A 13,722-nucleotide genomic window follows, 5' to 3' on the forward strand; every position below is an offset into this window, starting at 1 on the left:
CAAAAATAGATATACCTTTGTCAATTTAAAAAATGTAAAAAAAACACAAAACAAAATGACAAGTGTTGACAAGGATGTGAAAATTACATTCATGGTGAAAATATAAATGGTGCAGTCACTATAGCAAATAGTGGGGTTTTTGTAGTGGTTGTTCAAAAAATTGAATATGAAATTAGCATGTAATATCATAATTTTACTTCTGGTTATATTACCAAAATATTTGAAAGCAAGAACTTGAACAGATATTTCTACACCCATGCTCAGAGCAGCATTATTTCTCAATATTCAAAAGGTGGAAACAATCCAATATCCATTGGTAGATAACAAGGTACACCAAGTATAATTATATACACAATGCAATTTATTCAGCCTTCTGAAAGAATAATATTTCAATGCATGTCATAAAATGAATGAATCTTGAGGACATTATGCTAAGTGAAATAATCCAGACACAGTAGGAAATATATTGTATGGTATCACTTAGATGAGGTATTCTGAGTAGTAAAACTCATAGACAAATAAAACTTTGACTACCAAAGGTTGGGAAGAGGGGAATAAGGAATTATTTTTAAGGCATACAAAGTTTCAGTTTGAAATGATGAAAAAATTCCAGAGATAGATGGTAGTGATGGTTGCACCAAAATATTACATATACATAATGCCACTATACACAAAGTTTTAATAGTCACATTTATGTTTATATATATTATGATACTATAAAAATATTAAACATAAATATTGTCACATGCCCAACCCATTTCCTACATTAGTATGAAACAGAAATTTAAACCTATATCCACATGATGATATATATTTGAATATTTGCTGCAGGTTTATTCACAAGTGTCCAAACCAGAAACAATGCAAATGCCCATCAACTGGTGAATGAATAAACAATATATGGCTTATTTATACAATGGAATATTATTCAGCAATTAAAAGAAAAAACTATTGTTACACATTACAAGTATGTTCTTGTAGGTAGCTCATTTGGGAATCAAATTTAATTGATTTATTTATTTTGCTACTGAGTTGTATGCGTTTTGTATATATTTTTTATGTAAACTCCCTATTGGGTATATGGATTGCAAATATTTTCTCCCATTTCATTGATTTTCATTTTGTAGATTGTATCTTTTTCTGGGGAAAAAAGTTCTTAATTTGATATAGTCCCATTTTTTTGTTTTTGTGTTTGGTGTCATGTCCATAGGATCATTTTGAAGACCAATGCGAAGGACTTTTGCTCATTTTCTTCTAGGAAGTTTGTGGTGGGGACTAATATGTAGTTATTTAATCAATTTTGAATGATTTTCAGATATGGTAGAAGAAAAAAATCTAATTTCAATCTTTTGTTTGTGGATATCCAGATTTCACAGCACTTATTGAAGTGACTATCATTTCCATATTGTGTATTCTCATCACTTTTATTGAATATTAGTTGACTGTATATGTATATGTTTATTTTCTAGACTCTGTTGTGTCCCAGTGGCTCATGTGTCTGTTTTTACTCCAGTACAATATTCTTTTTTTTAAAAAAATAGTTTTTAGTTGTAGATGGGCACAATATCCTTATTTTATTTATTTATTTGTTTATTTATTTATTTATTTATATGTGGTGCTGAGAATCGAACCCAGTGCCTCAACACGTGCTAGGTGAGCACTCTACCACTGAGCCACAACTGCAGCCCTATACTATTACTTTGATTACTCTATCTTTATAATATACTTTGACATCAGTTACTGTGGTGCCTTGTTTTTCATGATTGCCTTGACTATTCAGGGTCTTCCAGGTATATGAAAATGGTCTCAACATCAATAATCATCAAGGAAGAGCAAATCAAAACCATAATGAGATAGCATCCTCACACCTGTTAGGATAGATAACATCAAAATGTCAGATGATAACAAGTATTGGTGAGGATGTGGAGGAAGGGCACACTTATATAGTATAGTTGGACCACAGATTGGTACAGCCACTAGGGAGAAAAGTATAGACATTCCTCAATAAGCTAAAACTATAACTATTATTATGATTTAGCAAATTCCAATTCTGGGTATATATCCATAGGATTGAAATCAGGATCTTAGAGAAATGTCCACACTCCCATGTTCATTACAGTATTATTCACAATACTCAAGATTATGGAAACAACCAAAGTGTGTCTATCAATGGATGAATGGATTATAAAAAATGATATATAATGGAATATTATTCAGCCTTTAAAAAGAAGGGAAGTCTGCCATTTGCAACAATATGGGTCAAAATGAAGGACATTATGCTAGGTGGAAATAATCCAAACACATAAAGATAGGGATTAACTGAGTTCTAACTGAAAGCAAGTAGTGTGTGGCTTGAGGTGAATCATTGGGGAGGTGACTTTTGGGTTTATATTTTGTCCACTGTCAGGAGAACGTTCTCTCTCTCTCTCTCCCTCTCTCTCTCTCTCTCTCTCTCTCTCTCTCTCTCTTTCTCTTCTTCCTGATCATATCCTGAGCTGCTTTCCTCCTCCATACTCCTCTGCCATATTGTTCTGCCTCATGTCAGGTCTGGAGGAATGGAGTTGGCCATCTATGGACTATGACCCCTGAAACCGTGAGCCCCCAAATAAACTTTTCCTCCTCTAATTGTTCTTGTTGGGTCTTTTGGCCACAACAGTGAAAAAAGCTAAAACAGTAAAAATTAGCCCAGTCAGACTGACATATAAAATTAACCATCACAATATATCTTTTCATTTTCCTTGGATAAATGCCTAAAAGTGGCATGTCTAGGTCATATGGTAGGTGAGTATTTAAGTTTTTTAAAAAGCAAGAAAACTGTTTTCAAAAGTGTTGGTATTTTTATACATTACTACCAACAATGTATAGGAGTTCCAATTGATTAACATTCTCAAAAACCCTTAATAAAGTCAATCAGCATTTCAATTTTAGTCATTTTATGGTTATGTAGAAGAAGTTTATTGTGTTTTTAAGGTGTATTTCTCTAATAACTAAAGGTGTTGAACGCCTTTTCATGTCCTACTTCCCATTCACTTATTCACTTTGTGAAGTGTCTCTTCAAATCTTCCCATTTTTTTATTGCATACATTGTTTTTTCCCATATTTTTAAATTGGTGCATTATAGTTGTACATAATGGTGGGACCTGTTGTTACATATTTATAAATGCATCAATATAAAAATATAATTTTGCCAATATTATTCCCCAGTATTTCTCCTTTCCATCTCCTTCTCCTTCCCCCAGCCCCTTTCCTCTACCCTACTGATCTTCCTTCAGTGTTTGTGAGCTCCATGTCCAATTTTCTTTTCCTTTACTCTCTCTAGCTTCCACATAAGAGAGAAAACATATGACTATTGACTTTTTTAGTTTGGCTTATTTTACTTAATATAATGTTCTCAAGTTCCATTCACTTTCTTGCAAAGGACATAATTTCATTTTTCTTTATGGCTGAATAAAATGCCATTGTGTATATATACTGCATTTACTTATTCATTCATCCATTGATGGACAACTAGCTTCATTCCATAGTTTGGATATTGTGAATTGTGCTGCCATAAACATGGGTCAGTATGTATCACTGCAATATGATGACTTTAATTCTTTAGGATAAATACCAAAGAGTGGTATAGCTGGGTTATGTGATAGTTACATTCTTAGTCATTTGAAGAACCTCCATACTGACTTCCATAGTGACTTTCCTAATTTACAATCTTTCCAACAATGTAAAGGTGTTCCTTTATCTCCACATGGTCTTCAGCATGTATTATTGTTGTATTGCTGATGGCTGCCATTGTAACTGGAATGAGATGAAATCTCAGTGTAGCTTTCATTTGCATTTCCCTAATTACTAATGATTTTGAACATTTTTTCATGTATTTGTTGGCCATTTGTACTTATTTTGACAAGTGTCCCTTTAGTTCATTTGCATATTTATTAACTGTGTGCATGTGTGTGTGTGTGTGTTAATTTTTTTAGTTCATTATATATTCTGGATATTAATACTCTTTCAGAGAGTAGTTGGCAAGTATTTTCTCCCATTCTGTAGGTTCTCTCTTCACATTCATAGTTGTTTCTTTTGCTATGCAGAAGCTTTTAAATTTGATTTTTTAACTAAGGGAATTATTTTCTGAAATTTAGGGGTCCTATTGAGAAAATAATTGCTTGCACCTTATGTTGGGGTGTTGACCCTATATTTTCTTCTAGGAGTTGAATAGTTTCTGGTCTCAATCCTAGATCATTGATTCATTGGGTTGACTTTTGTGCGGGGTGAGAGATAGGGATCTAAATCCATTCTTCTATATGGATAACCAGTTTTCACAGCACAATTTCTGAAGAAGACTGTCCTTTCTCCAGTGTGTTTTTGGCATCTTTGTCAAGGATCAGATTGATGTATATGTGTGGGGTCGCATCTGGGCTCCCATTCTATGCTATTGGTCTATGTGTCTGTTTTTATGCCAGTACAGTGCAGTTTTTATTACTATATTTCTGCAGTATAATATGAGGTCAGGTATTGTGATGCCTCCATCATTGCTTTTTTCGCTTAGAATCACTTTGGCTACTCTTGGTCTTTTATTCTTCCAAATGAAATTTAGGATCACTTTTTTCTAGTTATATAGAGAATATCATTGGCATTTTGATGGGGATTGCATTGAATCTGTAGATTGCTTTTCATAGTATGACCATTTTGACAATATAAATTCTGCCCATCCATGAACATGAGAAGTCTTTACATCTTCTTCTGTCTTCTTCAACTTCTTTCTTCAATGTTCTATAGTTTTCAATGCAGAGATCTTTCACATCCTTGGTTAGACTTATTCCTAGATAGTTCTTTTAAAAGCTATTGCGAATGAAATTAGATTCCTGATTTTTTTCTCAGCAGATTCATTATGGTTGTATAAGAAAACTGTTGATTTGATTTTTGTACATTGATTGTGTAACCTTCTACTTTGTTTTATTAGTTTTAGCATTCTTCTGGTGGAGCCTTTTGGATCTTTCTAAGAATAGGATCATATTATCTACAAACAGTGATAGTTTGACTTCTTCCTTTCCAATTTTACCCCTTTATTTCCAGTTTCTGCCTAATTGCTCTGGGTAGAATTTTTCATATTATTTTGAATAAGAGTGGTGAGAGTGGACATCCTTTTTTCAGGGAAATTTTAATTCAATTTATTTTTTGTCAGCATTTCTTTTTTTAAATGGTACATAGTAATGGAATTTATTGTTATATATTTGCACATGCACACAGTGCATAACAATATAATTTGACTAATATCCCTCTTCAGCACTTCCCCTCTCCCTTCCCACCTCCTGCCCCTAGTCCTTTTCCTCACTGATCTCCCTTTGATTTTTTGTTCTTTTTATATAAACATGAAAGTAGAGTATATTTTGACATATTACACATACATGGAGTGTATAACTTATTCTAATTAGAATCCCACTCCTGTAGTTGTACACAATGTGTAGTTTCACTGGTGGTGTGTTCATATATGAACATAGGAAAATAAGGACACTTGTCTTGTTCTGGATTACAAAGAACATGCTTCCAGTTTTTCCCCATTCACTATGATGTTGGCTTTGATTGTTGTTTATAGTGTGTTTTAGTTTGGTGTTGCTGTGAACAAAAGACTTAACAAGAGCAATTTAGAGAAGGAAAAGTTTATTTGGGGCTCACAGTTTCAGAGGTCTTATCCATAGACAACCACTCCATTGTTCTGGGCTTGCAGTGAGGCAGAATATCATCACTGAAGAGTGTGGTGGAGGAAAGCAGCTCAAGACATGGAACCAGGAAGCAAAAAGAGGGAGAAAGACAGCTCCACTCTCCAAGTAACAAAATATGTACCTGAAAGGCCCACCTCCTCTAGTCATAACCTACCTCCTATGGTTACCACCCATTTAATCCCTATGAGAGTAATACACTTATTAGGTTAAGATCCTCATAATCTAATCATTTCACCTTTTAATTTTCTTGCATTATCTCACACATGAGCTTTTGGGGGATACCTAATATCTAATCCATAATATTGCCTTTAAGATGTTGAAGTACTTTCTTTTATCCCTAGTTTCTTCAGTGTTTTTGTCATCACCGTATGCTGGATTTTGTTAAAGGTTTTCTCTGAAACTATTAAGATGACTGTGATGTTTTCCTTAATACTATTTACTTGGTAAATTACATTTATTGATTTGCCTATATTAAACCATCCTTATATCCTTCTGATAAAACCATCCTGGTTCTGATGTACAATCTTCTTTGTTTTTAAATATGATTTAGAAATGTTTTATTAAGGATTTTTGTTTCTTAGTTCATCAGGAATCTTGATCTGTAGTTTTCTTTCCTTGGTGTGTCCTTATCTAGTTTTGGTATGAGAGTGATACTGGGTTCATAGTGTTCCATCCTTTTTTTATGGAATAATTTGAGGATCATGTGCATTGGTTCTTTAAAGTTCTGTTAGTATTCAGCTGAGAATCCATCTAGTCCTGGGCTTTTGTTTGTTGGAAGGCTTTTTGTTACTGTTTCTATCTCATTGCTAGTTATTGGTGTGTTTAGGTTTCCAATGTCTTCTTCATTAAAATTTAGCAAGTCATATGTGTCTAGAAATACATTCATTTCTTCTAGGTTTTTCAATTTATTGGAATACAAGTTTTCAAGATAGTCCCTAATGATCCTCTTAATTTCTTTTATGTCTGTGGTGATTTCCTCTTTGTCATCTCTAATTTTATTAATTTGGGTCTTCTCTGTTTTCTTTTGGTTTGGCTAAGAGCTTATCAATCTTGTTTTCAAAAGTAAACTCTTTGTTTTAATTGATATTTTGCAAGGTTTTTAAATTTTCATTGTCATTGATTTTGGTTCTGATCTCCATTAGTTCCTTCCTTATGAAGTTTGAGGTGCTTCATTAAGTCATTTATTTGGGATCATTTTGATTTTCTTATTTAGGAATTCATAGCCACCTATTTTTCCTTTTGAACCCCTTTCATAGTGTTCCAGAAGTTCTGGTATATTATATCACTATTCTCATTTGATTCTAAGAATTTTAAAATTTCTCCTCTGATTTCTTCTATCATCTATTCATCATTCAATCTCTGTATTATATATTTTCTGTAGGGTTTCTTGGTGTTGACTACTACTTTCATTCTATTACAATCTATTAAGATGCAAGGGATTATATCAATTTTTGTATTTGCTAAGAGTTGCCTTGTGACCTAAAATATGTCTATTTTCGAGAAGGTTATGAGCAGCTGAGAAGAAAATGAATTCAACTCTCATTGGATGAAATGTACTTTGAATGTCTTTTAGGTCCATTTTATTTATAATATTTTTTAGTTCTGAAGAGTCTTTACTGAATTTATGTCTGCATGACTCAGAGAGGTGTGTTGAAATCACTCAGTATTATTGTTCTGGGCTCTATCTGAGTCTTTGAGTAGTATCTGTTTCTTGTAATTTGGGGCACAAGTATTTACTTTTGTTATATTTCTGTTGGATTTTTTGCTTTACCAGTATAAAGTAACTTTTTTTTGCTTCTTCCAATTATTTTTGGCTTGAAGTCTACTTTGTTCGCTATCAGAGTAGTTATTCCTTCCTTCTTTTTTTCAGGCTCCATTGGCATGCTCTATCAATTTTTATACTTTCATTTTCAGCCTGTGGCTGTCTTTACCTGTAAGGTGAGTCTCTTGCAGACAATATTGTTGGATCTTGTTTTTAAATCCTTTCTGTCAGACTGTCTTTCATTTGGAGATTTAAGAACACTTAAATTCAGTTAGTTATTATAGAGAAATGTTTGTTAATTCTTGCTCTTTTTGATTTACTTCTAATGTTTAATTGGCCCTGTTCCTCATTTGCCTAGCTACTCTCCAAATGAGATTTGTCCATTTCTGAGCTCTGGGATTTTTTAATTTCTTCTATGTGAAGTATTTCTTTAAGCATTTGCTATAGCATCAGTTTAGCAGTCACGAATGTTTTTAGTTTCTCCTTACCTTGAAAGGTTTTTATTTCTTTGATTCTGAAGGATGAGTTTGCTAGAGATAGCAATCTTGTTTGAGTTATTTTCCTTCAGGGCTTGGACAATACATTCCAAGCCCTCCTGAATTTTAGAGATTTTACTAAGAAATCAGAAATAATTCTCATTGGCTTGCCTCTAAATATGACCTGATGTTTTTTCTTTTGAGGATTTAAAAATTCTATCTTTATTCTGTATGTTAGGTATTTTAATTATATTGTGTCATGGAGAGGTTCTTTTTATCTTGTCCATTTGGGCTAAATGCCTTCTGTATCTGAATTTACATCTCATTCTTAAGGTTTGGAAATTTTTCTATTACTATTTCCCTAAAAATGCTATGCATGCCGTTAGCCTGCATTTCACAATACCCTTTGATTTTGTTGATTCTTAAATCTGGTATCTTAGTGTTCTCCCAGACTTATTATATACTCTGGTTATAGTTACTTATTTTATTTTCTTCAATACTGTCTGAATGTTCAAGGCAAACCACTTTGTCTTCCAGCTCTGAGCTTGTGTCTCAGTATGGCATACTCTATTAAAGAAACTTTCAACTGAACATTCTACTTTATTTATTCTATATTTCATTTCCAAAATTTCTTTCTGGTTCTTTTTCAATATCTCTATCTCCTGTGCTATCTTCTTAAGACATTCAGATTTTTTTAATGTTCTCTTGGATTTCTTTGATCATTTTTATAATCATTCATTTGAATTTCTCATATTTCCTCTACTTCAATATCTTTGGAGTCAGTTGCTGGTAAATTATGAAGTTTGGGAGGTTTCATGTTACCTTGTTTTTTTCATATTTCTTGTATTTAATTTTTTAAAAATATATCTATTTTTATTTGTAGATGGACACAATACCTTTATTTTATTTATTTCTCTTTTTGTGGTGCTGAGGATCAAACCCAGTGCCTCACATGTGCCAGGCAAGCACTCTACCATTGAACTACAACCCTGTCCCATATTTCTTGTATTCTTAGGTTGTATTTTATTCATCTGTTTGGACTGATTTCTCTTCCACTCTTACATGTGGGTCTTTTTGAGTGCACAGCTTTGTCTTGCCAATGTGTCCTAGAATGATCTTGATTGAGACCACCCTCCATATGTGTGGTATCCACAGCCTTTGTGTTCTCACTGTTTTTGCTGTAGGAGTGGATGTTCATGAGTGGAACCCAATCCCCAACCACCCAGTCATTCCTATGTGGGGACTATTCATTAGTTTGGGATTTTTTCCTCTTCTATTCTTTGTATTAAAGAGAATACAAAAAGAGAAGAGAATTCTTCTAAAGAGAATTGAAGTTTGTGTTCTATTCTTATACAAAATTTCTTCTGTTTTGTCTTTTCTATTCTTATTCAAAAGTCTCTTCTATTTAAACTCTGATGTTTGAGTGTGGTTAATTTGTGTGTGGAGCAAGGTGTGCTCTCCCTTACCTGGGTTTAATTCAGCAACAGAGTCTCTACCCTGTTAACTTGTAGAGTCCCTGTAGATTAACAGGACCCCATATAAAAGAGGGAAACAAACAATATCAACAATGAAAGCAAACAGTACATAGCATTATAATAAATACATGGTGCCTACTCTGATATCTGCAGTGCTAATTACCACAAAACAAAAGTGATGGGGTCAGCAATTGCCAACAGAATAAACAATAAATCGTTATGAACTAGATCTGACATTAAAGTTAACAGGCAGCATCAAGTATGCAATCCATAGAACTAATAACTGCAATGACATGAATGGGGGGAGCAGAAGTTATATAAATCAAATAGTTCTAAATTATGGCAACTGTACAGTTCACTATGAGAAAAGAAATGTGATAGGAAGGTGAAAGAACGTTTAGAATGTTCAAAATGTGACTAGAGAGAAGGTAGAATAGATGTAGCAAGAGATGGCTATAAAGAAAGGAGAAAAATAGAAAAAAACAAAGTGAAGGGAGAAATAAAGAACAAGAAAATTTGGCTATTGGTGGGAGAAGGAAGAAGAAAAAGAGAAACAAACAAAAACAAAATAAACAAAAGTTCTTAACCTTCAAAAGACAAGGAAAAATAACTATCATAAAATGCTAAAAAATAAAAAAAGAAAACAGATGTGTAGTATGGTGTACACACACACACACACACACACACACACACAGAAAACAAGATTGTTTTTCAAAAGTTCTTAATGAAAAATGAAAGAATTGTCTCCATTGCAGTGGTCAAAACTGTTGATGAGGATGCATGCCCACTGTCCTTCTTTCCATTTCTTTTTGGGCTATGTGCAGAGTGAGAGAGAGGGGTACAAGTACTGGCTAGGGGTTGTTAACCCCTTTCTATTTTTGCTGCTCATTGAGCTGCCAGCTGAAATGACTTGAAACTGAAGTTGACTGAAATATCCTTCAGCTTCCCTCTCACCAGTATAAAGTAGGATGGAATGGGAAGTAGTGTGAAGTGGAGTTTTGCATGAACAGACCAGATCACTGTACTCCTCTGGGCTGGGGCTTAGGTCTAATGAAGCCTTACTGACTTTGTTGAGTGGTATCTGCTCTGGAAAGATTAGGACAACACACCCTTGGGGGCAGGCAGATGCCAATCTCTGCTGGGAGCCTGAAGCTCAGGAGCCTCCCAAGAATTCTACTCATGAGGATGACGTTCCAACCTTCCACAGGTCTCACATAGTCTGCTGCCCACGAATACCGCCTTCTCTGAGTGTATTCACCCCTGCCTGACCCTCTCCAGCTGGTTAGGTGAGCTGCAAAACTCAAAGGGAGAGCAAGTTGTACTGTCCTCCAATTTTATGACTCGAATCCTCCTGGGTACAATTTTCTCTGTGCCCATTTCACTCATTCGGCTAGGTGCACCCTAGGCCACATGGTAAACCCTTGCTGGAACAGTATGGTAATGTTTGCTATGCATTCTCTGGCTTGAGCAGCAGCAAGCTGCAATATGGTCTTTTCTAGGTTGCTCCTGGCATTAGCTCTCTGCCTAAAAGTTAAGAAACACAGTCAGGTATGGTGGCACACACCTATAATCCTAGTGACTAGGGATGCTGAGTCAGGAGGATAGTGAGATCAAAGCCAGCCTCAGCAATTTAGCAGGGTACTAGCAACTCAGCAAGATCCTGTCTCTAAAAATAAAAAAAGTACAAAAAGTGCTGTGGCTGTGGCTCAGTGGTTCTGTGTCTCTAGGTTCAATCCCTGTACCAAAACAAAAACAAAACAAAAAAAAGTTGAGAAATACAAATTGCTTTTCAAACACTGGTTTGCTGTGTAGATTCTGAATCAGGTAAGTTCAGGAATCTTTTCTGATCTACAGGATTTTCTGTGCCAAATTTGTTGTTTTTCTGCTTGTATTATCCCTCCCATCTACAGTGAACTAGTACTGCTGCTGATGCTGCACCTGTTGGCTCCAATATACTCTTCCTTGTTTATTGCTCAATGTACAACAATTTCTGAGTGTCTAAGAGACTATAACTGCCTGATACTGAATTTCAGTAAATTTCCTCTTTCACCTGCTGCTTGAATCCAAGACCCAAACAATTAGAAATATAACCTTCCTTTATATCTGCCATCTTGAATTTCTGATATACATATATATATTTATACACACACACACACACACAAACACACAAATACACACATATTGGTACTGCAGATTGAACCCAGGGGTGCTTAACCACTGAGCCACATTCCCATCCTTTTTAATATTTTATTTAGAGACAGGGTCTCACTAAGTTGCTGAGGTTAGCTTTGAACTCATGATCCTTCTGCCTCAACTAAATTGCTGAGGCTAACTGTGAATTTGATCCTCCTACCTCAACCTCCCAACCACTAGGATTACAAGGTGTGTGCTACCATGCCTGGCTCTGTTTTCTATTCTTATCTTCAAGTTGCAAAAGGTTATATATTTTAGAGACAAGTATTTTGTCTACTCTGTATTCTACAAATATTTTGTACTAGTCTTTAGGTTGCATTTTCATTTTCTTAACAGTGTATTTTGAAAATCAATTGATTTTTTTATGTTTAACTTATTCATGCTGTTCTTATATAATTTATTCTTTGTGTCCTACTTAAGAAATCATTGCTGCTGGGTGGGGTTGTGCATGACTGTAATTCTACCCACTGGGGAGATTGAAGCAGGAAAATCACAAATTAGAGGTCATTTTGGGCAACTTAGTAAGACCCTGTCTCAGAAAATCAAAGTGGTGTGGGGGCACTGGGGATGTAGTTTAGTAATCAGAATACCCTTGGGTTTAATCCGAGCACAGCAAATATATATATATATATATATATATATATATATATATATGAATTTAAAAAGGTAAATTCATTGTTATTTACAGTAACAAGATTATATTCATGTTATTTATTGAAAACATTATCCATTATTTGTTGAATTGCTTTGTCAATTTCCCCCAAATAATTGAACTTCTATGTGTGAATCTCTATGGATTCGATTCTATTACATTGATTTTTCTATTTTTGCCTCAATATTTTGTGGTCTTTAATTACTATATCTTTGTAACAAATCAAAGTCAGGTAATGAAAGTTCTCTACTTTGCTTTTCTTTGTCAAATTATTTTGTGTATTGTAAGTCATCTGCATTACCATGTAAATTTTATAATGACATTGTCAATTTCTATAGAAAAGCCTGGGATTTTAATTGCAATGTTAAGTATATAGACCAATTTGGAGAAAAGTCACACCTTAAAAACATTAAATCTACAAATACATGAATACAGCAAATATGTCCATTTATTTACAGTTTCTTCACTCTCATTAAATGATGTAGATACCTTAGTGTGTAATAAAAGTGTAAGATCTTGCCAATAATTTATTAATTTATTAAAGCATTGTTTCCTTAATTCTATTTTTATTTCACTGCTAGTTCTTTAATTTGCTAGTATAGAGAAATCCAATTCATTATTATATAACAGTTTGATAACTTGCAAATTTCCTACCTTACTCTGATTTTTCTATATAGTCATACATATCATTTTCTAATAAGAACATTTTTACTTCTTCCTTTCCTATAAGGATAACTTTATTCAGTTTTTTAATTTTATTTCTTATTTCACTTTTTAAAGACAATTTAACAATATTGAATAGTAGTGACAAAGTGGTTATCTCTGCCTTATTTCTGATATTCAGTGGAAATCACTCAGTCTTTCATTTAATATGGTATGTTCTTGAGAGATATTGGTATACTGTCTTTTATTGTAATATCTTTTTAATTTTTGACACAATAGAATGTCTGGCCTCATGGAAACATGTGTGAAACATTGCCTCTTCTTCAATTTCCTGGAAGATTTTGTGTAGAATTAGTATTAGTACTTCATTGAATATTTGAAGGAGTACACCTTTGAGGTTCTTTTGGCTTGGAGTTTTCTTTGTAGAAAGAAAAATTAGAAAATTAAATTATTTAATTTATTTGATGGAGGAACTGGCATTCTTTTTTTCTGCTTTTTCTTGAATAATTTTATTATCCCATAGTAATCAGCGGAATTTCATGTGAGATATTAATTCATTTTTATGTGTTGGGAATTTCATAACCTTTTAGTCATTTTGAGTTTTATTATGAATTATTTTGCCCATTATTTACTCTTCTGTGCTCAAGAAAACCAGGAGTGATTCCTCTACCCTGTTTTGATGCTGCTTCATTGAATTTCTTTCTTTTCTCCTCCCCTTCCCAGTGAAACAAATTCTGAATTTAACTAATCATCAGAAAAAATGTAAATCAAAATCACAGTGAGATAT

The sequence above is a fragment of the Sciurus carolinensis genome, chromosome X (assembly GCF_902686445.1).
Source record: "Sciurus carolinensis chromosome X, mSciCar1.2, whole genome shotgun sequence".
Lineage (NCBI taxonomy): Eukaryota > Metazoa > Chordata > Mammalia > Rodentia > Sciuridae > Sciurus > Sciurus carolinensis.